The sequence below is a fragment of the Dasypus novemcinctus genome, chromosome 4 (genome assembly GCF_030445035.2).
Source record: "Dasypus novemcinctus isolate mDasNov1 chromosome 4, mDasNov1.1.hap2, whole genome shotgun sequence".
Classification (NCBI taxonomy): Eukaryota; Metazoa; Chordata; class Mammalia; order Cingulata; family Dasypodidae; genus Dasypus; species Dasypus novemcinctus.
The window spans coordinates 148187045-148210920 of record NC_080676.1 but is presented as its reverse complement, the minus strand read 5'-3'; the positions used below and the strand labels follow the sequence as shown (position 1 = coordinate 148210920).

Here is a 23876-nt window from a genome sequence, read left to right as displayed (position 1 = left end):
CATGTGGTGTAGCAATGCTCCAAAATGTATTCACCAAATGCAATGAATGTGCCACAATGATGAAAGAGGTTGTTGATGTGGGACAAGTGGGGTGGGGTAGGGCATTGGGTAAATGGGAACCTCATATATTTTAATGTAACAATTTTTGTGATCTATGTATCTTTAAAAAAAAAAAAGACAAAAAAATATTTTTTTAAAAAAGCCAACAGATTTCTGGTACCTTGTATCAGCACCCCTTTTGGCTGACTACTACACCATACATAAACACAAAAGTGCAAATGCAAACTCCTTGAGAGCTGGGACATTTTTATCTGGTTTTTGGCTAGATCCAGTCCCTAGAAGTGCCTGGAACATAGTATTAATAAGTATTTATCGAATAAGTAAAATCATTAGAAATTAAATGTTTGTATGAAAAGAATGTCCATAAAAGTACAATTCATAAAAGCAAAAAACAAAATAAAACAATAGAAAAACTGGTATATTCATACAGTGGAATACTATTGAGCAATGAAAAGGAACTGCTGATACAAGAACATGGATGAGTTCTTTAAAATATTATAGAGTGAAAGAAGGCTTACACAAAAGAGCATCTACAATATGTTTCTAGTCATATGAATTTTACAAAAGACAAAACTAATTACGGGAAAAATCATAGCAGTGGTTGCCTCTTGGGTGATGGGTGGAGATTACTGGGAAGGGACAGGAAGTCACAGTCTGGGGTCATAGCAATGTTCCAGCTCTTGATACAGTTTGAGTTACACAGATATATGCCTTTGTCAGAACTCAGCAAAAACACATATAAAGTGTGCATTTCATTGCAAATTTTACCTCTAAAGAGGTCAAAGAACTTGAATTCTAATGATATCCATGCTGAAGAATTTAGGGAAAAGTATAATATGCCTGCAGTTTCCTCTGGAATGCATTTTTAAAATGGATGGATTAGATATGTAACAGAATAGGTATAGTAAAATGTCATGATAGTCTCTAAGTGAGGGTTTCTTAATCTCAGCACTACTGACATTTTGTACCAGCTAATTTTGTAAGTCCACACTACATTGTGTATTATTTAATAAATATATCATACCCACACCAACACGCCCCTACAAGAATTTTTTTTAATTTCAATTCAAGCTCACGGACCTCTGGTTAAGAATCCCTGCTATGGAGGACGTCCTGTGCAATGGAGGATGATGAGCAGCACTGCTAGGCTCTACCCATTAGATACCAGCAGCACCTTTCCAGTTGTGACCATCAAAAATGGCTTCAGACATAGCCAGATGTTCCCAGGTGGGGAGGGGCAAAGTTGTTCCCCTCCTCCTTCCCTTTGGAACCTTCTCTCAACTTTGCTGTATTCTTGATTGAAATTTTTCAAAATAAACTTTGGGAGAAAGAAGAGATGGACTGTCTAATAACATTGAAAAATGCATACAAAATACCAAGTAAAAAAGCAGTTATGGGGAAACGGACTTTGGCCCAGTGGTTGGGGCGTCCGTCTACCACATGGGAGGTCTGCGGTTCAAGCCCCGGGCCTCCTTGACCCGTGTGGAGCTGGCCCATGCGCAGTGCTGATGCGCACAGGGAGTGACGTGCTACGCAGGGGTGTCCCCCGCGTGGGGGAGCCCCACGCGCAAGGAGTGCACCCATAGGGAGAGCCGCCCAGCGCGAAGGAGGGAGCAGCCTGCCGAGGAATGGCGCCGCCCACACTTCCCGTGCCGCTGACGACAGCAGAAGCGGACAAAGAAACGGACGGAGAAACAAGACGCAGCAAGGAGACACAGAAAGTGGACAGCCGGGGGAGGGGAGGGGAATTAAATAGATAAAAATAAATCTTAAAAAAAAAAAAAGCAGTTATGAAGACCTATACACTACAATCTTAATTTTATTAAAAAAATAATAAGTTGTGGAAGTTATAGGTGATGTTATCAACAAATACCAGGGTTTACCAAAAACCATCTCATTTATGACATTTCTAAAATAAACACGTAACATTATAAAGAAAAAATTTTGTATTACCCAAACAGACATCTGCACAGCAACTTTCACAGCAGCATTATTCACAATTGCCAAAAGATGGAAAAGGTGTCCATTAACCAATGGATAAACAAACTGTGACATATACACATGATGGAATATTATGTAAGAAGAAATGAAGTCATGAAGCGTATGACAACATGGATGAACCTGGAGGACACTGAGTGAAGCAAACCAGATACAAAAGGACAAATACTGTATGATTGAGCTACTATGAACTAAATATATTGTATAAACTCATGGAGTTAATAATTAGAGTATGAGTCACAAGAAAATAGAATGAAGATACAGAATGGAAAGCTGAGGGTTAACGTGCAGAATTGGAAAAATGTTGTTAATCTTTGGATATGAAAAGGTGAAAGCACAAAATAGTGTTTGTCCTAGCAGTGTTACTATATGGTTAATTGACGGATGAACAATTCTGTGATTATAGGAAATACTATTGATTGTACATTTCAGATGGAATGTATGCTTTATTAATATGTATCAATAAAAAGGATTTACTAAAAAGTATGTATTACATACATTTGGATTGGGAAGAAAAGCATTTTCAATCACTCCTTCAAACTGTCATTTTATTACCTGCGGTAAATTTCTGCACATGAATATTTTCGTTTACCCCCACATCCTTGGCACATTATGGGATAAAAACACCTTTGGCCCTCTTAGTCACCACCCTCAAGGCCCCTTAATGCCTAGCTACTCAGTGTAGTTTGGGGACCAAACTACATCGGCGTAGGGCGGAGACTATTGCAAACGCAGAATCTGGAAACCTAACCCTATCTATGCAACCATTATCTGTATTTAACAAGATCCCCGAGTTATTCCAACGCATGTTCAAGTTTAAAAAGCATTATTTTAATGGTCTATTCCTTGCCGCAGTAAACAGTGCCGGCTATACTTCTCCCTGACAGTGTCAAGGGTTTGCGATGGTACGATGTAAGACGTCTGCGACCAAGAAGAACCTAGTGCGTCCACGGAATCCCTTCATCCCACCAACTTCCGAAGAGGACACGCACCACAAGACCCCGGGAGTCTGGGGTGGAAACTACGGTCGTACCGCCCCACCCGGGTTTCCGGGCACGGCCTTGCCCGCGCATGCGCAAATCAGGAGCCCCCGCTCACTTCCGCAAGGCCGTCTCTCGTGAGCGATTTATAGGCCTCCGGTGAACGTGAAGAACTGAGCTGTCTATGCAGCCAAAACATCTGGGGTTATCGCACTGAAAGCGGCTTGGCGCGAGGTGAGTACTTCGTCGGCTGCCGCCTGGCGGGACCGGGAATTCCCCACGCGGCCGCGGCCTGCTCCTCCTTGGGGAAGCCTGATGGCGTGATGGCACCGCCTTTCTATGCGCCATACGCCCGCTCATTGGCTAGAGCTGCCCCCGGCGGTTCGTGGTCCCGCCCACTGCTGGGCCCCTCTCGCTCAGTTGTTCAAGGCAACGGCGCTTGGGGGCTGCGCGGATTCTTAAATTCGGGTCCTGGTTTAACTTGGGCCGTGCTCGGTTCTTAAAACAAGTTTAAAAATTCAAATTAAAGGATTGGTTCCACTTAGGAAACGCAAGTATCGTTCTACGTTATTACAGAACAATTCACTGAACTCTTGAGTCAGAAAATTCTCTGGAAGATTTTTTTGAGCTGAAATTTCATCCGTAATAATTTGGTAAATACTTGTGACATCGCTCTGGTAGTTGTCCGCTCACGGTTCCCACCTTCGTGTACTGCTTTACTGATTCCATTTCATCTTCCAGACTACCAAAGTCAAGGGGGCCTTCTCCACATACTCACTCACTCCACGGATGACCTTGAAACAATCACGCGGATTTAAATATATTGACCTTAAATTTATGTGTCGGGCAACTTCCAAAATCTCCACCCTAAATCTGTCATAAACTCCGTGATGGTAAATCCAAATACCTGCTGTACATCTCTAGTTAATAGGTGTCTTGATAAGCACTTCAGTACTTAGAATGTCCAAAACGAAGCTTAAGATTTCCACTGTCTTCTACATCTAAATTAATGACAAATCCATCCTTCCAGTTGCATAAAACCTGGAGTCATTCTTATACAATCCATCTAATTCATCAGTAAATCCCAGTGGCTCTACTTTCACTATATGACCAGAACTTGAAGCTCACTGCCTCAACTACCACAACCCAAATCCAAGCCACCATCATTCATCCCCAGAACCATGAGAGTGCATACCTGCTCTCCCTGCTTTCATCCTTGTTCCCGTATGTTATTCTACACCGCAGCCAGATTGGCCCTCCCAAGTGAGTCAGATCCCTCCAGTGGCATTCTCTGTCAGTCACAATGAAATCCAAAGTCCCATATATGCCTATGAAATCCCAACATGAACTACTTCAAGTTTCCTATCTGACATCTTCTCCAATTATCCAGCTTCCTACTCACTCTTCTCCAGCTAAATTGCTCTTATCATCCCCTGCCTCAAGGCCTTTAAACCTTCAGTTGCCTTGGCCTAGAACACTCTTTGCCCTGATAAGCATATGACTTCCTTCTTCAGAGAGGCCTTCTCTGAGCCCCCTGTGTAAAACTGCACTTCCTCGGCATTGATGCTCCTTATCACCTTTGTGCTCTTCAATCTCTTGATGGCAGTTATCCACAGGACACATATATTTGCTTTGTGTTGTCATCTCCCACCACTAGAATTAAATCTCTGCAGGGCAGAGATTTTTGCTGCTTTTATTGTTATATACCCAGTGCCAAGGACAATGTTTGACATACAAAAGATACTAAATAAATATTTGTTGAATGAATGACCAATAATAATAGCACTCACTTGTTTTAGCACTCACTCTGTGCCAGACACAGTTTTAAGCACTTTCCACACAGTCTCATTTAATTCTTAAAGCAACTTTGTCATTCTTATTTTGGAGATGTGGAGACTGAGACACAGAAAGATTAAGTCAATTACTAGAAGGTGGCAGAGGCAGGAGTTGCACCTTGGCAGCCTGATACCAGAATCCATATTTTAAATTACAAGAAATTTTCTAACAAAGTAAATTCATTTCCTCTGAAAACTAATGATTTGTTTCCCAGATTTCTTATATCAAAAACAACTATAAAAGATGTTACGGAATTCTAATGAATTCAGGAATTTTGAATATCTACGAAGGTTTTTTCATTTTTTATTCATTTTTAATTTTTTTGTTAGAAAAGTTGTAGACTTAAAAGAAATATGTATAAAATATATAAAATACAGAGTTGCCATATGTTAGAAGGAAAGCTGTACCTGTAAGAAAACAAAAGGTCACCTGAGTGTGGAGGAGAAAAGAATTTTATTAAGGATCTTGCAAGAACAGGCCCACGACCTGGATAAAATGGCCGGTGCACCAAAGAGCAAGAAACACTGATATTTATACCCTAAACCTAACATGCAGATCCCTCCCCTGTTCCCCTTTGGTCGGGTACTTTAGGGGTTACAGCCTATCCCAGACATCTAACTAAGTTTCCCGTTACCGTTCTCAGTTGCTGCTTCCACGCCCTCTACACCCTGGTGGGCTGGGTGGCTGGGCAATGCTTTCACTCGTGGCCAGCTTTTCAAGTTGGGCAGCATTTTCACTGTTTCCCCCACCCCCACTTCTTACCATTGGCCCTTCTCATTCTGGCCCCACCCCCAGCACTCACCATTGGCCCCCATCATTTTGGTGCCACTTTTCAAATTCCTGGCATGGAATTTGAAAAAGCCACTAGAATCTCTTCCCCTCCCTCCTCCAGCAGCAGAGCCGGCTATGGCTTCCGCTTTGTGAAAATTAAACATAACCCTTCCCACACCATATACCAACTCATTGTTAATACCTTTTGTTAGTGCGGTACATTTATTATAATTCATGAAAGAACATTTTTATAATTGTTAACTATAGTTCATTGTTAGCACTAAGGTTCATTGTGTTGTACAATTCTATGTGTTTTCTTTTAATTTTTATTCTATTGATCTATATACAAGCTAAAATTTCCCTTTTAACCACATTCACATGTACAGTACAGTGTTGTTAATTACATTCACAATGTTATACTACCATCACAACCAGCCATTATCAAAATTTTACGATCAACTCAAATAAAATTTTGAACAACATAAGCATTTGCTCTCCGTTTCCCACTGTATTGGGAAAAAAATTAGTGACTATTGTTCAAACCTAAGAGTGAAAAAATCATGCAGGAAGCTTTGTTAATCAATGAACTAATGCCTTGCCGGTCAGCACTTTTCATATTTCAGGAGGAGTGATGAAAACTAGAACAGTGGGTACATTGGGAGTGTTTTGTAACAAATAAGAACAGACAGGGTGTATTCTGGGGAGTGTTGTGTTCCTCCGTGAGAAGGCTGGCCACTTTCTCGGAGACTGGTACATAAGCCTTGGAATGTACTGCCCTGGGGAGTGTTGAGTTCCTTCCTAAGGAGGCTGGCCACTTCCTCGGGAACTGACACAGTGCTTGCGAGTTGGCATCTATAGTATCGAGTTCATTGATTAGGAGCTCAATAAAAGGGACAGTTCCTGGTCAAGCCAGTTGAAGTCCCACCCTGGGAGAGGGTGCTCTACACAGGTGTTCCTTTCAATCAAGACTCTGGTATCAGCTGCTGATTTGGGGCTTCCCAGCTGTGAGCTAGATGTTGGTGAGTTTGTATTTAAGACTGTTCTATTTTCCTGTCATTTTGTGGTGTTCAATATTGATTTAATCTTTTGACTGATTATGTTATTGTTTCTCACTCTAATTGTCAGTATTGACTTATTAAACTAAATATCCATATATATATTTATATTGCATCCAATTGGGACTCGGGCTGGAGGTGGGCCAGGTATATTATTGTGTCCCCTGGTTTGGTGAGCTTATGAATGTATGTGTTCATATCATGAGGGATTGGCATATAGCAGTTGGACCCCTTTTTATAGACAATCCTTTGATTATTTTGTATTCTTTCAGTTAACAAATGTTTACTCTGTGTGTGTGTGTGTGTGTATACATCCAATTGGCACTCAGGCCGGAGGTGGGCCAGGTATGTTGGTGTGTTTCCCGGTTTGGTGAGCTTATATCTATAGTATGTATATCTTAAAGGATTATGATGCAGCAGTTGGACCCCTGTTTGTAGACAATCCTTTGCTTATTTTATATTCTCCCAAATATTGACAGAAGTTTAATAATATAAATATGTCTTTGTATTGCTTTTTTATGCTTTAGTTCATTAAGTCATCATATCAATCTATATACATTTATATATATAGCAAAGCATTTGCAAAGCATTTTATCTAGCAGAACACCCACCCCAACCCAGCCCCTGGTAATCTATACTCTAGATTCTGACTAATAAGTTTCCTTATTCTAGTATTTCATAACAGTGAAATCGTACAACATTTGTCCTTTTGTGTATGGCATATCTAACCCAGCATGGTTTTGACAGGAGTCATCCATGTTGTTGCATGAATCACCACTTCATTCCTTTTTAATGCTGAATAATATTCCATTGTATAAATGTACCACATTTTGTTTATCCATAATCAGTTGATGGACATTTCATTGCTTCCATCTTTTGGCAATTGTGAATAATGCCACTATGAACATTGGTGTGAAAATATCTGTTCAGGTCCCTGCTCTCAGTTATTTTGGGTATATGCCTGGTAGTGGGATTGACAGGTCATATGCTGTGATAGTTAGGTTCATGTGTCAACTTGACCAGGTAATGATGCCCAGTTGTTTGGTCAAGCAAGCACTGACCTGATTGTTACTGTAAGGACATTTTGTGGACTTAAGTCATCAATAAGTTGATTGTATCTGTGTCTGATTACAATCTACAATCAACTCAATTTCAATGATAAGACATCTCATGCAATCCATTGAAGGCTTAAATCTATAATCATCTCAACTTCAACAATGAGATATCTCATCCAATCAGTTAAAGAAGTGATGAAAGCAGTCAGAAGAGACAATTTCTATCTCTATCTCCAGCCAGCTTTTCCTGGGCAATTCATCAGAAACCTTCATTGTAGTTCCCACCTTGTAGCCTACCCTATGGAATTTTGACTTGTACATCCCCACGTTTATTTTTTTTTTATTTTTTTGTTTTATTGTGCTTTGCTTTATTACTCTTCGCAGAGACAGTATAATTTTTTTAATAAGTTGAAGGTTTGTGGCAACCCTGCATGTCACATTTTAATTAGCATATGTATTGTTCTTTTAGACATAATCTACTACACACAGCTGCTTTATTGCAGTGGTATCTGGAAATAAACCCACTATATCTTTGAGGTATGCCTGTTTCAGATAAAGGCTTACTATCCAGAATCTATGTCACAATGCAACAACAAAAAGAAAACCGAATTAAAAAATGGGCAAAGGACTTGAATAGACATTTCTCACAAGAAGATATCCAAATGACCAAAAAGCATATGAAAAGATAAGCAACATCATTAGTCATTACAGAAACACAAATCAAAACTACAGTGAGCTAGAGAATAATCTAGGGTATGTGTAGCATAATGATTTTGGTGGTGGATAAAGACAGTGGTTATAAGTATAAATATAAGAATGTTTGTTGATTTTTTTTCTTTTACATCCCCTCAAAACAGAATGTTCTTAAAAAAAAAAACTAATGAGATACCACTTCACACCAATAATGATAACTATTACTAAAAAAAAAAAACATAAAATAAGAAGTGTTGGAAAGGATGCGGAGAAAATTGGAACTCTAGTGCATTGTTGGTGGCAATGTAATATGTTGCAGCCACTGTGGAAGGCAATATGGCAGTTCCTCAAAAACTTAAATATAGAATTACCATATGACCTAGCAATTCCACTTCTAGGTATATACCTAAAGAAAGTGAAAACAGGGTCTCAAATAGATACTTATACACCAATATTTATAGCAACATTATTAACATCTACCATAAGGTAGAAACAACCCAGGTGTCCGATAACAAATGAGTGGATAAACAAAATGTACTTACATATACACACAATAGAATATTATTTGGCCACAAGAAAGAATGAAGTTATGAGACATGCTGCAACATGGAAGAACCTTGAGAACATTATGCTCTGTGAAATAAGCAAGGTACATAAGCACAAATACCATATGGTCTCACTTATAAGAGATGACTAGAAATAGCAAATTAACAGAAATAAAAAGCAGATTAGAGATTATTCGGGAATAGGAGGAAGGGGGACAGTGGAAGTATTTGTAAGAATTTAAAAAAAAAAAAAAAGGGTCCAATATCACTTAGGGGTCTGGCAAAGAATCCCTGGAGGAAGTTCGATACTTAAGTTTCTCAGAAATGGAGGGTCTACCCTATCCCCTACCCTCTTTTCAGGAAGATTATTATTGTGTTTTCTTGTATTAAAATTATCTAGTTTTGAGTTATATGCTTATTGCTCCTGGCTAGAGATGATTGAAGCATGGGATTGACAGCCATGCATAAGAACTTCATCCAATAGGAATATTCCATATAGAATGATAACTGACCTAAGGGAAGTCTCAATACCAGAAAGGAGAAGCAACAGACATAGCAGAAGAGGAAGAAGTAGAGAAAGATTAGTAAATCATAAGAATGGTAGTCATGAACCATATGGTTTGTTGGATCAGAACTGGAGGTATCTATGTGAACTCAAGGTTTTCAATAAGTATACAGAATGATAGATAAATAGTAAGTTCAGATGCATGTGTATGTGTGTATTTGTGTTTATTTATGTATTCCCTGGCTCTGTCCACTGAGAGGGCCTAGAAGCAATGACATCCAGGAGCAATGAGTACACCTAGTGCCCAGATCTTGGTTTTTACATACCATTCTTAAATTAAACAAAAAGACAAACAAATCCAGGGCCGCTTGGAGAAATGGCTGATGCCAGGGCTAGAACAGAGAAAATACAAGATGGTGGAATATTTTGCGGTGTCAGAAAGTAAAGAAGTGCTCAAAACAAAGATAGGGGCAATGTGGAAAGGACACAGGAGCCAAGCTGAAAAGAGTTTCCAATGGCCAAATCTGAGACAATCTGAATAAGAAATAAACTTTGTTAGTATTAGATTATAACCCATAGAATACAATAAACTGATATAAATTATGAAGTAAATAAATGGGGGAAAAGAGTCAGCTCTTCCTTATAGTAGAATACCAATTAATAAATGTAGAAGGAATACAGGATATCAAAAAATCATCATTAAGCACACACAACATTAATAATTGTTATAAGCAAGAACCAATGATGGATGCTAAAATCAGTAGAAAAAATTATAGAAATAAATAAGATATTTGCATAGCTTCAACATATCTTCCCCAAAGAAAGATTTTTATTAGTTTTAAAGGGGAAATTAGGGAAGCAGATGTGGCTCAAGCAACTCGGCTTCCGCCTACCACATAGGAGGTCCTGGGTTTGGTTCCCATTGTCTCCTGGAGAAGACGAGCTGGCACAGCAGGCAGATGTGGCAAGCTGATGCAACAAGCTGATGCAACAAAAGAGACACAAAGAGGAAAGATGATGAGAGACACAACAAACCAGGGAGCTGAGGTGGTTTAGGTGATTGGGCACCTCTCTTCCACATGGGAGGTCCTGGCTTTGGTTCCTGGTGCCTTCTAAGGAGAGAATGAGCAGACACAGAGAGCACACAGCGAAAGGACACAGAGAGCAGACAGCGAGCGCAAACAATGAGGGGGGAGGCTAAATAAATAAAATAAATCTTTTTAAAAAAAGGAGAAATTAGTTAACTTTACAGTGAGAAATCTGGCACACACTACACTTGCCGTATGATCAAAGTTAACATTACTCTCTGCTATGAGATACTGAAAAGGATGCAACATAATTTCTATGGTACTCATGCCAATGATATACATACCCTCAATATAATCATGTGTAAACATGAGACAAACCTAAATAGGGAAACATTCTCTAAAAGAATTGGCCTTGACTCTTCAAAAAGGGTCAAGGTCATAAAAGACAAAGAAAGACAGGTTAACTGCCACTAATTGAAGGAGATGAAGGAAATTCAACCACATAATGAATGTGGGATACTAGATTGGATCCTGGACTAAAAAAAGGACATAGGTGGGGAAACTTGTAAAATTTGAATAAGGTCTATAGATGAGTTAACAGTACTCTATGTGATTTCCTGGTTTTGAAAATTATATTATGGCTATATACAATGTTAACAGCAGAGGACTGGGTGAAGGGTACACGGGAACTCTCTGTACTACATTTGCAACTTCTTGTAAGTCTGAAATAATTTTAGAATAAAATATTAAATGAAAAAAAAAAAAAGAACAGCAGTCACTGAGGTAGAGAACAGCAGACACAGCTCCTTGAGGGACTAGAAGGAGCAACTGCTGGAGTCCACCTCCTGGCTTGACTGTCTTACATGTTGGTCTCCTGAAGGAAGTCCTGGTAGAGCCGAGTTTGCTTGGTAATTTGGGTGTTGTCTGGTCTCCCAATTGGGCAGGATTATGAAGCAGTCAGCATCCCTCCTAGATGTGCCCTATTCTGGCCTAGTACCAAGGCTTGAAAAATAAAGTCTGGCCTCATCCCAAGACATCGGGTGGTGAGGGGCAGTAGGTATGATACGGCAATGGAAGGGGAAAGGGTTCCATAGAACCCTGTCCCTTGAGATTTTAGGAGAGAAAGAAGTGGCTACCATGTGGACTGCAGAATCATCTGGGCCTGAGTCTTGATTTCCCCACTCCCAGTGGAGACATTCAGGGGCTGAGCCACAGGAGGGCCAGTGAGCTGTGGGTAGGCAGGTCATAGCCTGGTCCCTGTCTTCTAGCCAGATCTGTTCCGAGCTGCCAGACTTCCTGGCATCCCCACATTTATGTGAGATCATTTTTATAAAACCTTATAATTTTACAGATATCTCCTCTTGGTTCTGCTTCCCTAGAGAACTCTTAGTCAGCTTTGGTACCAGAAATAGTTCTTGAGAAGCAGAATTGCAAGCATGAAATTTCTGAATTGGTTCTGAGGTTTCTGAACTTTTGAGGTTCTCTACTTTGATTAGATTCAAAGGCACTAATGACTCTATTTCAAATAATCAAGGGCACTGATAGTCCATGGCATGAGTTGACAATAGAGATATGCAGAATATCACCACTAGATATAGCTAGTCAAATGTTTTTAACAGGCTAAGTTCTGGGTAAAGTGTTTTTGATACCTTAACAGACTTGTGTGGAGTTAAAATGTATAATGATGTTGGCTGGTCATTCCTAAATATACTGAATACAGTTTTAAAAGAAAGGGAGGAGCCGAAAGCATCAAATTTGCAACTTAAGAGCTGCATGAAGGATATGAAAATTTCTCTGTGTGCCCTGAAAGAAAATCTTATTTCATATAGCTACATACTTGAGATCTCTGAAAATCAAACCTAAAGTGTCGATATTGGAGTGGCTAAATTACAATGTAAACTAAATTCTCAATAGGGTGTCTGCTATTTAAAGTGAGAGCATTGATTGGAACGGAATGGGATCCTGAAAATTGGAATGGAGACATCGGGATTGACAAAGATGGCAGTGAAGACATTGAAACCCTAGATTCTGCTGAGTCTTTGCCAGATAAACCTGTAATGGTCTGCCATGAGGAAACAGCCTCCCATCCTCCAGTCTGCCTTGGGGAATCTTCCATCAAACCACTATCCAAAGAGATTAACCCTACTGTGCCTGATAAATTTATAACAACCTACCCTGAGGAAACAGTCCTCAGTCCTCTGTCTGAAGAGATTAATCCTCTTTCACCAGATGAAACTGCAGTGGAATGACCTGAAGTAATTGGCTTGCAGTACACTCCTAATTATTTTTATAACCCACCCCCACAATCCCTCTTTTCTTCCGTATCTGTAACTAGACTGAGTAGGCCCTTAAAGGTGAGAAGCAACATGCGATGCATGAGGAAATAAGCTATACTCCAAAAGAATTGCAGGAGTTTTCCAATTATATAGACAGAAATCAGGAGAATATCTGTGGGAATGGATATTAAAGATCTGGGGTAATGGTAGAAAGAATACAAAGTTGGATCAGGCTGCATTTATTGATATGTGCCTCTAAGGAGAGTTTCTGGGTTCAGTGTTTTAGTTCAAGAAGTTAGAAAGACCTCCAACAGTTTGTTCATGTGCTTGGCTGAAACATGGACCAAAAGGTGGCCAACATTGCCAGTGGTTGAAATGCCAGAACTGCCCTGGTATAATGATGAGGGGATCCAAAGGTTTAGAGAGATTGGAATGCTAGAGTAGATCTGTCGTGTAAGGCCTGTTCACCCACCCCAGGAATGTCCAGAGGCTACACCTTTTGGGACAGGATTGTAAGGAATAAATTTGTGAGACTAACTCCATTTTCCCTGAAGAGCTTTGTGCTTACTCTTCTCTGTAGGTCAGAAATTGCTGTGGAAACTGCTGTCACTGAACTGGAATCCTCAAACACTATGGGGATGATTCGATCCTGGGTTGGCAGAAGCCAACTGGCAGCACTTAATTGCCAAAGACAAGGTAGGCTTTGCTACTGCAATGGACAGCAGACTTAAAGCAGCAACCAAAATATTCTGACTCACAGAGACCTGTGGTGTTGACTAGTGGATCATGGAGTACCTAGAGTAAAATAGTTGGTCAGTCTACTAAATTCCTACTTGCTCTGTAAAAGCAGAAGAGTTCAAGGTCAAGTAAACAAAAGTATTACTTGAATTACAAAAACAAAGAGTCATACCCCTTAATCAATTCCCAAACTTGAGACAATTTACAGTCCCAGAACCCCTTGAATGAAGTGTCTTCATCTGCCACATGGCTGGCTATGCAAAGTATCAGAAATGGGTTGGCTTTTATAATGGGTAATTTATTATGGTAAAAGCTTACAATTCCTAGGTTGTGAAAGTGCAAATCAAGGTATCATCAAAGATACTTTCTCATCAAAGTCAACTACTGTTTATCCTGGCATCCTGCCACATGGTTAGGCAAGAAGTGGGTCTGCCAGTCTCACTCTACTTTCCCCTGGAGCACAGCTGTGGGCGATCAGGCCTCTCTCACTGGACCTCATCTCCTTGAGCCTCTTGGGGCTTCTCTGTCTTTCTGCAGTCCTCTCTCTCATATGGCCAGATAAAATGGCAGACCTCCCTTTTCTGTGTGGCTTTCATTCTGTGTATTCTCAGTTTATATAAGACCCAGGAAGAGGGTGGATATCTAACCCGGGTCAAGCCTTACTGATGTAGTCCAATCAAAATCCCTAAATTGATCTAATCAAATGATCTAATCATAGTCCTCTTAACTGAATTTAATTCAGTCAAAGGACTCCACACTCACAGAAATGAATTAGTTCAAGAACAGTCTTTCCTGGGACTCAGAAAATTCAAACTGTCACAGAGGAAAAGCCAGGTTCTCTTGGGAAAAGACCATGTTATCCTGCTAAAAATTTATACTGTTAATTTTACTCTTATCCTTCCCCAAAGAGACATATGGCCATTTACCAGGGTAACTGTGCATTAGAGAAAAGGAAATGATCAGACATGTGAAGGATTATTAGACTGGCTTAGAAGTGACATTAATTCTAGGAAACGCAAAATATCAGTCAGAGTAGGGGTTTATGGAGGTCCAGTTATCCATGGAGTTTTAGCTCAAATCTGTCTCACATTTGGTCCAGTGTCTCCCCATTCTGTGTTTATTTCCCCCATTCTGGAATGCATAATTGGAATAGAGTTATTGCATTGGTTCCCAGAATTGTTGAATGAGGGCTGTTATGGCAGAAAAAGCCAAGTAGAAGCCACTAGGACTGCCCCTGCCTATCAAAACAGTAAATCAAAAGCCATGCTGGATTTCCAGAGGGATTGCAGAGATCAGTGCTACTATTAAGTACTTGAAGGATATAGAGGTGGTGATTCTCACCACATCCCCATTCAACTCTCTTATTTGGCCTGTGTAGAATACAGATGGATCTTGGAAGGATTACCATGAACTTAACCAGGTGCTCCAATTTCCGGTGCTGTTCTAGATGTGGTATCATCCCTTGAGCAAATCAACGTATGCAACTATTGATCTAGCAAATGCTTTTTTTCTCAATTGCTGTTGATAAAGACAACCAGAAACAGTTTGCTTTCAGCTAACAATGCTAGCAATATACCTTGACTGTCCTGCTACTTCAGGGGTAAATCACCTCTCCAGCCCTGTGTCATAATCTTGTCCTTAGAGACCTTGACCATCTCTCCCTCCACAAGACATCACACTGGTCCATTAAATTGATTGTATCATGTTGATTGGACCTATTCAACAAGAAGTAGCAACTACGCTATAGACTTATTGATAAGGCATTTGCATGTCAGATGATGGGAAAGAAATCCAACAAAAATACAGGAGCATTCTACCTCAGTGAAATTTCTAGGGATTCGGTGGTATGGGGCATGTTAAGATATTCCTTCTAAGGTGAAGGATAAGGTATTGCATCTTGCCCTTCTTACCACCAAAATAGAGGCACAAAACCTAATCAGTCACTCATTTGGGTGTGCAACTCCAGCCAGTTTACCAAGGGACCAGAAAAGCTGCTAATTTTGACCAGGGTCTTGAACAAGAGGAGACTTTGCAACAAGTACAGGCTATGGTGCAAGCTGCTTTGCCAATTGGGCCATATATTCCAGCAGATCCAATGGTGCTAGAAGCATTAGTGGCAAACAGAGATGCTGTCTATAGCCTTGAACAGGCCTGTATAAAAGAATGACAACATAGACCCTTAGGATTTTGGAGCAGAGCTCTGCTGTCTCTACAGATAACTACTCTCATTTTGAGAAACACCTTTTGGGTTCCTACTAGGCCTTAGTGGAGACTAATGCTTAACCATGGGCCATCAAGTTACCATGAGAGGGAAACAGATGTGGATCAACTGATAGAGTGTCCACCTACCATATGGAGGGTCCAGGGTTCAATCCTCAGGGCCTCCTGACCTGTGTGGTGAGCTGGCCCATGCACAGTGCTGCCCTGTGCAAGGAGTGCCGTGCCATACAGGTGCACCCCTCCATAGGGGTGCCCCACGCACAAGGAGTGCCGCCCCACGTGAAAAAGGCACAGCCCGCCCAGGAGTGGCACCGCAAACATGGAGAGCAGACGCAGCAAGATGATACAACAAAAAAGAGACACAGTTCCCCAGTGCCACCTGATAATGCAAGTGGACACGGAAGAACACACAGCGAATGGACACAGAGAATGAACAATGTGGGGGGAGGGGGAAGGAAGGGGAGAGAAATAAAGAAAATAAATCTTTGAAAAATAAAAAAGTTACCATGACACCTGAGTTGCCTTTCATGAGCTGGGTATTGTCTGACTCACCAAACCATAAAGTTGGGATTGCACATCCGTACTCCATAATAAAATGGAAGTGGTATATATGAGTTAGGGCTCAGGCAGGTCCTGAAGGCACAAGTAAGTCATATGAGGAAGTACCCAAATGCCCATGGTCACCACCCCTGCCATGTTATCTTCTCTTTCCCAGCCCACAGCTTATGCCTGTTGGGAAGTCCCTTACAATGAATTGGCTGAGGAAAGGAAAACTCAGGCTTTCTTTACAGATGGTTCTGCATTAACTGCAGGTACCCCAAAAGTGAACAGGTGCAGCACTGCAGCCCCATTCTGGAACATCCATTCAGGATGATGGGGAACATGGTAAGACCAGTGAATTCCATGGGCCTGTGCCTATTCCCACACATCATTTGCTGTGAAATGTGTTCCTTGATCAGAAGCAATGCTGTGTGGAATGCCATGGCAGTAGATAAGACATTCAGTAAGTCCATGGATGGTAGTTTTGGAAGAAGCGTTGCATGCAGGGAACACATACCCATATCCAGAGTATGTGTCTATTCCAGTTAAAACAAATTGCTGCCCCTTCCATGATGGAAGTGGTCCGATGTAATCAACGTGCCACCAGGTGGCAGGCTGATCACCTCGGGGAATAGCGTCATATCGGGCTGAGTGTGGGTCTCTGCTACTGGGCAGAATGGGCACTCAGCAGTGGCTGTAGCCAAGTCGGCCATGGTGAAAGGAAGTCCATGTTGCTGAGCCCATGCATAACCTCCATCCCTTCCTCTATGGCCATTTTTTTCATGAGCCCATTGGGCAATGACATGAGTGACTGGGGAAAGAGGCTAAGTGTTAGCCACAGAGCAGGTCATCTTATCCACTTGATTATTAAAATCTTCCACTGCTAAAGTCACCCTCTGGTGAGCATTCATGTGGGACACAAATATTTTCATGTTTTTGCCCACTCAGAAAGGTCTATCCACATAGCTGTTCCCCAGACATCTTTATCATCAGTTTTCCAATCATGTTTCTTCCAAGTCCCTGCCCGTCCAGCCAAGTCCATATGCAATTGATTGTACACAGATAAATTGTATGGTTTATGAACAAAAAAGTCAATAGGTGGCTTGCAGGGAAAATACACCAAATATGAGATATGATCTATAGTTAGTAGTAATACTTTGATGATGCTTCTTCATAATTTATTACAAATGTTTCACAGCAATGCAAAGTATTGGTGGTGGGGTGAGATATGGGAGCCCTGTTTGATAATATGCAGGTTTGTTTTGTAAGTTTCACAACTTTTACTATGCACTTATTATTTTACAACTTTTACTATGCACTTATTATTTATGTATTTATGTATGTGTGAATGATATACTTCAATCATTTTTTTTAATGATAAAAAATACACTGAAGAAATATAACAGCAGATTTGAAGCAGCAGCAGAAGGGATCACTGGGCTTAAAGCAGGATACCTGAAATACACAAAAGAACTGATAGGGAAAAGAAAAGAAAAACATTGAACAGGGTCTCAGGGAACTAAATGTTAGCAAGAGACATGCAAACATCCATGTCATGGGTGTACCAGAATGAGAAGAGAAGGGTAAAGGGACAGAAGGAATATGTGAGGAAATAATGATAGAAAATTTCCCAACTCTATTTATTTATTTATTTATTTATTTATTTATTTATTTATTTCTACCCCTCATTGTTAGTACTTACTCTCTGCTGTCTGTGTATAATCGCTGTGTGCTCATCTTCTTTTTAGGAGGCACCCGGAACTGAACCCGGGACCTCCCATGTGGGTGGGAGACGACCAATGACTTGACCCACCTCTACTCCCCCAACTCTTTTGAAGAACATAGATATCCGTGTCCAAGAAGCACAACATACTCTAATCCAAATAAATCTGAGAAGATCTACTCCAAGACACATACTAATCGGAATGCCAAATGCCAAATATAAAGAAAACATTCTGAAAGCAGCAAGAGAAAAGCAGTTCTTCGTGCAGAGGAATGCCCAATAAGATTAAGTGCTGATTTCTCATCAGAAACCGTGGAGGCAAGAAGGCAGTGGTATGATATATTTAAGATGCAAGAGAAAAACTGCCAGCCAAGAATGTTACATCTGGCAAGATTGTCTTTAAGAAATGAGGGCAAGGCTAGAATACTTACAGATAAACAGCAACTGAGAGAGTGTGTCAACAAGAGACTGGCCTTGCAAGAAACACTAAAGGGTATGCTGCACCCTGAAAAGAAAAGAGGAGAGAAGGCTTGAAAGAGAGTCTAGAAATTAAGATTGTCAGTAAGTAACTGAAAGTATTAAAAGGCAGTAAAAATAAAATATGACAGATGAAACCAGAAGGTCAAAATGGGTGAAGTAAGAACTACCTTTACAGTAATAAAATTGAATGTTGATAGATTAAGCTCCCCAATCAAAAGACACAGACTGGTGGAATGATAAGATAATATGAGCCATCCATATGTTGTCTAGAAGAGACTAACCTTAGACCCAAGGAGGCAAATAGATTGAAAGTGAAAGACTGTAAAAAGATATCCCTGCACACCTGCAGTAACAACAACAATAAAAAAAAATACTAGAGTAGCTATATCTATATTGGGATAAAATAGACTTTAAAAGCAAAGCCATTATTAGAGACAAGGAAGGACATTATATATTAATAAAAGTGGCAGTACACCAGAAAGAGATAAAAATCAAAAATATATAGGTACCTAACCAGGGTGCCTAAATTTCATGAGGCAAACACTGGCAAAACTGAAGAGAGAAATAGATATCTCTATAATAATAGCTGAAGACTTCAATACACCACTCTAATCATTGGATAAACTATTTGGGCAGAGGATCAATAAGGAAACTGCTTGAATAAAATGATGAATGAACTAAATCTAATAGACATACATAGAACATTGCATCCCCAAAACAGCAGGATATACATTCTTCTCAAGTGCTCATGGATCTTTCTCCAGGATAGACCATATGTTTAGTCACAAAACAGACCTCAGTAAATGTCAGAGTATTTAAATTATACAAAGCACTTTCTCTGATCATAATGGAAGGAAGCTGTAAATCAATCAACAACAGGTAGAGAAAGGGAAAATTCACGGATAGATTCTACCAATCATTCAAAGAAGATTTAATACCAATCTTAAGCAAACTCTTCCAAAAAATTGAACAGGATGGAATGCTACCAAAATCATTTTGTGAAGCCAGCATCACCCTAATACCAAAGCCGGATAAAGACATTAGGAAAAAAGAAAATGATGGGCCCCTTTCCCTAATGAATATAGAAACAAAAATCCTCAACAAAATACTCACTAATGAAATCCAACAACACATTAAAACAATTATTCATAATGATCAAGTGGGGTTTTTCCCAGGCATACAAGGGTGGTTCAACTCAAGAAAAACATTGTATTAAACCACATTAATATATTGAAGAAGAAAAAATTGCACGATCACCTTGAATGATGCAGAAAAGACACTTGACAAAATACAACATTTGATAGAAAACATTCCGTAAGATAGGAATTGAAGGAAACTTTCACATATGGTAAAGGGCATATATGAAAAATCATCCACAACTAACATTGTACTCAGTGGTGAAAGACTGAAAGCTTTCCCGTTGAGATTGGGAAAAGACGTAGATGCCCACTATCACTACTGTTCTTCATTATAATGCTAGAGTTCTAGCAAGAGCAATCAATGCAGAAGAAGAAGTAAAAGCCAGCCAAATTGGAAAGGAAGAAGTAAATCCTTTGCTATTCACAAATGGTATTATCCTTTCTAGAAAGTCCTGAAAAATCTACAACAAAGCTACTAGAGTTAATAAGCTAGTTCATCAGAATGGCAGGACACAAGATATACAAAAATCACTAGTGCTTTTTTTTTTTAAGATTTATTTATTTTATTTATTTCTCTCCCCTTCTCCTCCCACCTCCGCCCCAGTTGTCTGTTCTCTGTGTCTATTTGCTGCGTGTTCTTTGTCCACTTCTGTTGTTGTCAGCAGCACAGGAATCTCTTTCTTTTTGTTGCGTCATCTTGTTGTGTCAGCTCTCTGTGTGTGCGGTGCCATTCCTGGGCAGGCTGCACTTTCTTTTGCACTGGGCGGCTTTCCTTACAGGGCGCACCCCTTGCACGTGGGGCTCCCCTGCGCGGGGACATCCCTGAATGGCAGGGCACTCCTTGCACTCATCAGCACTGTGCGTGGGCCAGCTCCACACGGGTCAAGGAGGCCCGGGGTTTGAACTGCAGACCTCCCATGTGGTAGACGGATGCCCTGACCACTGGGCCAAGTTCGCTTCCCTATAGTGCTTCTATACACTAGTAATGAGCAATCTGAGGAGGAAGTCAGGAAAAAAATCTCATTTACTGTAGCAACTAAAATAACCAAATAAAAAGAAAAAAAATTTAAAAAACAAAAGAATGAAATACTTAAGAATAAACTTTTAACCAAGGACCTAAAGGAAAACTACAATGCATTGCTAAAAGAAATCAAAGATGACCTCAATAAATGGAAGGCATCCCATGTTCATGGAATAAAAGACTAAATATCATTAAGATGTCAGTTATACCCAGATTTATTTACTGATTCAATGCAATACTGATAAAAATTTCCAGCAGGAGTGCGGTTGTAGCTCAAGTGGGTGAGTGCCTGCTTCCCATGTACGAGATCCTGGTTTCAGTCCCTAGTACCTCCTGAAAACAAAAACAAACATAAAAACCAACTCTAATTGGTTGGTTGGGGAGTAAATGTAGCTCAGTAGTTGAGTGCCTGCCTCCCATGTACAAAGTCCTGGGTTCTTCCTTAAAAAAAAAAAATCTCCCAACAGCCTTTTTTTAAAGTGGAAAAGCCAGTTATCAAATTTATCTGAAAGGTAAGGGGCCCCAAATAGTCAGCAACATCTTAAAAAGGAAGAGCAAAGTTGGAGAACTCTCACTTCCTGACTTTAAATCATGTTACCTAGCTACAGTAGATAAAAAGCATGATACTGGCATAAAGATAGTTAAGTAGACCAATGGGACCAAACTGATTGTGCAAAAACAGACTCTCACATCTATGGTCAAGTGATTTTTGACAAGGTTGCCAAGTCCACCCAGCTGAGTCAGAACAGTCTATTCAATAAATTGTGCTGGGAGAACTGGATATCCATATTCAAAAGAAAGAAAGAGGATCCCCCTATCTTACACATTATACAAAAATTAACTCAAAATGTATCAAGACTTATTTATAAAAGCTAGTGCCATAAATCTCATGGAAGAAAACATAGGGAAACTTCTTTAAGACCTGGTGATAGGTGATGGTTTCTTAAACCTTACACCCAAAGCATGAGCAGTGAAAGAAAAAACTGATAAATGGAACCTCTTCAAACTTAAACACTTTTGTGCTTCAAAGAACTTTATCAAGAAGGTGAAAAGGCAGCCTACCTATATGGTAAAATATTTGGAAAGCACACATCTGATAAGGGTTGGATTGCTATGCTATGTAATTATATCATACAACTCAGATAAAATGGAAGCAAATCCAATTTAAAAATGGGCAAAAGACTTAAACATTTTTCCAAAGAGGAAATACAGATAGCCTAAAGGCACATGAAAAAAAATGTTCACTATCACTAGCTTTAAGGGAAATGCAAATCAAAACTAAAATGAGATATCATTTCACACCTCATAGAATGGCCACTATTAAAAAGCAGAAAACTACAAGGGCTGGAGAGGTCATGGAGAAATAAGAACACCTCTTCACTGTTGGCAGGAATTTAGAGTGGTGCAGCCACTGTGGAAGACTGGTGGTTCCTGAGGAACCTAAACACAGAACTGCTATATGATCTGGCAGTCCTTCTCCTGGGAATATTCAGAGGAACTGAAAACAGGGGTGTGAACTGACATTTACACACCGATGTTCATAGCAGCATTACTCACAATTGCCAAAAGATGGCAATAAACCAGATGTCCATCAACTGATGAGTGGATAAACAAAAGAAAAAATTAAATTGGGGTGCATATGGCAACATAGATGATCCTTGAAGACATTATGCTGAGTGAAATAAACCAGACACAAAAGGACAAGTCCTGTATGGTTTCCTAATGTGAACTAAAGGCAATGAGTAAACTCATCAAGTTAAAACCTAGAGTATAGTATCTAGTAGACAGAATGAGAGTTGAGAAGGGGGAACTGATGCTAAATGTATGTAGAATTTTTGGTAAGGTTGATTGTAAACATTTGGAAATGGATAGAGTTGATGGTAAGACATTATATGGAGTATAACTAACACTGCTGGTTTATAGATATGGTTGTAGCTGAAGGGGGTACTCTAGGAAGGACATAAATGTCAATTGAAAGAAAGCTAGAGAATAATCTAGGGACTGTATAACATAGTGAACTTGGTGGAAATGAAGATTGTGGTTAATAGTATAAAAACAAGAATGTTCTTCTATGAACTATAACATGTGTACATCACTATTACAAGATAGGAAGAATATTGTGATACATGGGAAACCTACAACTAATTTAACTTATGAACTATAGTTAATAGCAATATTGTAAATCTTTGCATAATTCAAAGAAGGTACTATATCAATGCTAAGGGTCAATAATGGGTATGGGATATTTTCTATTAGACTAAGGAAAATGTTCTAAATTTTGTGTTTGTGTGTTTTGTTTATTGTCATTGGGATATTGAAAGTACTTTAGGAATGACTGCTGTTATGAATGCACAATTATGTGATTACACTGAACACCACTGATTGGACAATCTAGGTGGATATGCTTTATTAATATGTACCAATAAAATTGATTTGCCAAAATAAATCTCCTGTATGTATCTGAGGATCAAGAAGGCCACAGAGGCATGCTGAGAAAGTCCTGAGAAAATTCCAGATGTTCACCTCTGGCTGACCATTAGGCTCACCTAAGCAGTATGTGAAGGCTAAGTCAGGGTAGTAAATGGCCTGGGTAAAGCCTGTGAAGGAGTCCTCCAACACAAAACCAATCAGGACACACCCAAGAGAATTCCCCACCCCCACCCCCTTTAATTCCAAGCACATAAGAAAATATCTGTCAAATCACAAGCTGTCAAGTAAGCTAAAAGATCAGAAACTTTTGTGATCACACATAGCAAACACTACAATCTTTACAAAAAAAATTTTACATCATTAAGCAAACAACTACAACCTACAGTTAGCAGCAAGAGCAAACCCTGACCAGGGGGGAAAATTTGATCTCCAAAACTACCATATATAATGTTTAAAATATCCAATTTTCAACAAAAAAAATTAAGGTTTGTGCTGCCACCTACACAGAACTGCTACTCAGAGCAGTGTTAGGCCTGACAACTCTAAGGCAATGACAGCACATCTCTGTGATGAAACTGAGACCCACTGAGTGTATACTTTGGATGGATTCTACAAGGAATGGAACTGTATAACACAGTTGAACCATGTGGTGGATGATGGACTGTGGTTAACAGTACAAATATGAGAGTGTTCTCTCATGAACTATAACATATGTACAATACTAATACATGGGGTTAATAATGGGAGGTTATTGAAAAAATACACTAAATATTACCTATGGAC

At 39.8% G+C, this 23876-nt stretch overlaps 1 protein-coding gene across 2 annotated transcripts in view; it reads left to right on the top strand.

The window, feature by feature from the left end:
- Positions 1-3121: 3121 nt before the first annotated feature.
- The window catches only part of RWDD2B (RWD domain containing 2B), a 63056-nt gene continuing 42301 nt past the window's right edge, over positions 3122-23876 (top strand). Inside the window, exons 1-2 of one of the 2 annotated variants that reach the window (XM_071214911.1) lie at positions 3122-3272; positions 13383-13498. The gene's annotated coding sequence lies outside the window, so the exon portion shown is untranslated. The remainder of the gene's footprint in view (positions 3273-13382; positions 13499-23876) is intronic. The other variant, XM_004468664.4, reaches the window with a different exon arrangement.